Source organism: Propithecus coquereli, unplaced genomic scaffold (genome assembly GCF_000956105.1).
Source record: "Propithecus coquereli isolate 6110/MARCELLA unplaced genomic scaffold, Pcoq_1.0 Scaffold9, whole genome shotgun sequence".
In the NCBI taxonomy this organism is placed as follows: domain Eukaryota; kingdom Metazoa; phylum Chordata; class Mammalia; order Primates; family Indriidae; genus Propithecus; species Propithecus coquereli.
In genome coordinates this window covers 4,195,060-4,196,670 of record NW_012155284.1, presented here as the reverse complement: position 1 = coordinate 4,196,670, position 1,611 = coordinate 4,195,060, and the positions used below count along the sequence as shown (strand labels likewise).

General features: G+C 47.0%; 1 pseudogene; it reads left to right on the top strand.

Moving 5' to 3' along the window:
- The first annotated feature begins 323 nt into the window (after positions 1 to 323).
- LOC105826498 lies at positions 324 to 1,396 on the top strand (annotated as a pseudogene).
- The last annotated feature ends 215 nt before the right edge of the window (positions 1,397 to 1,611 follow it).

Sequence of the window (1,611 nt, the reverse complement as noted above, 5' to 3'; positions counted from 1 at the left end):
ACCTCCAGCTTATCTGAGAGCCCGCAAGGAAGATGACCCAGAGGCACAGCTTTGAGGAGTTTCTTCCCTACACCCTGGTTCTGGTTTTTAAAATTCTTTTTTCCCTGTTTTGTATTCTGGGGCAGCGATGGATTCAGAGAGCAGTTGGGTGTGTGGGGGGAAGCCATCCTGCTGGGTTTTAATTCCTTTTCTCTAGTTTTGGGAAGCAGCCTCCTCCTTCCTCTTAACAGGTGGAGGGAAGTGGAAATAAACAATAGAAGCCCCAGACAGGCTGAATCTGAGAACCAAAGAGACGGCCTTCCCTGGGCTGGCAAAGGGGTGCGATGCACCCCGAGCAGCCTGCAGGGGGCTTTTGGGGCCTTGATGATCCTGGTGATCAGGCCACAGGCAGGGCAGGGCAGGGGCCGGGGCCTCCCGCCTGGCAGGGCCAGAGCCAGGATTCTCAGGCCCTCTGAGAAAAACAGGCCTAATCGCCCAGCTTCCCAGAGGCGTTGCGAAAGGCTCCACTCCTCAGTCAAGAGGCATTTAAGGACTTTGAAGTTAAACAGGATGGGTTAGAGTATTTTATTTTCAATTTTTTTTTTCTTTTTGCAAACTATGAGGGAGCTAAAAACTACCTCAGGATCCTGATGAAGAGAGTGTTGTTCACACATTCAACAAATGACTGGAAGCACCTCCACAGGGACAATGTGAGCTAAAACTCATTCGGGAGCATTGCTGGAGGCCAGGAGTTTGAGACCAGCCTGGACAACATAGAGGGACCCTGTCTCTACAAAAATATACAAAAATTAGCCAGGCATGGTGGTGCACACCTGTAGTCCCAGCTACTCAGGAGGCAGAAGCAGGAGGATTGCTTGAACCCAGGTGTTGGAGTTTACAGTGAGCTATGATGATGCCACTGCATTTGAGCCTGGGCCACAGAGTGAGAACCTGTCTCTTAACAAACAAACAAACAAACAAACAAGCAAACAAATAACCACGCATTCAGTGGGGATCTGGTACCTCTTTTGTGAAGCTGCAGCAGCTAAGGAAACTCCTGCTCTCACCAAGGCTAACAAGAAGCCCAAGGAAGGAGTCAAGATTGAGAACAATGATCATGTTAATTTGAAGTGTCAGGCTGGGTGGTTCTGTGGTGCCATTTAAGATTAACAGCCATACACCACTTAGTAAACTAATGAAAGCCTACTGTGGATGACAAGGCTTGTCAATGAGACAGATCAGATTCCGATTTGACAGGCAGCCAATCAATGAAACACACACACCTGCCCGGGTGCAAATAGAGGCTGACGATACAAGGGATGTGTTCCAGCAACAGACAGGAGGCGTCTACTTAAAAGAAAACCCGTTGCTTCTCCAGACCACTGTTCCTACCGACCAAGAATACATTCTCAATTAGAAAACCACAGCATGGTTTCACCATATCCTGACCACTGCAATATGTAGTCTCTGGTCTTTCATTTTCCCATCCCCCATCCTTAATATTCAGTTATGCGCCAAATAATGACACTTTAGTCAACAGACCACATATAGACGGTGGTTCTATAAGAATATAATACCTATTTTTGCTGTATCTTTTCTATATTTAGATACGTTTAGATACATGAATGCTTA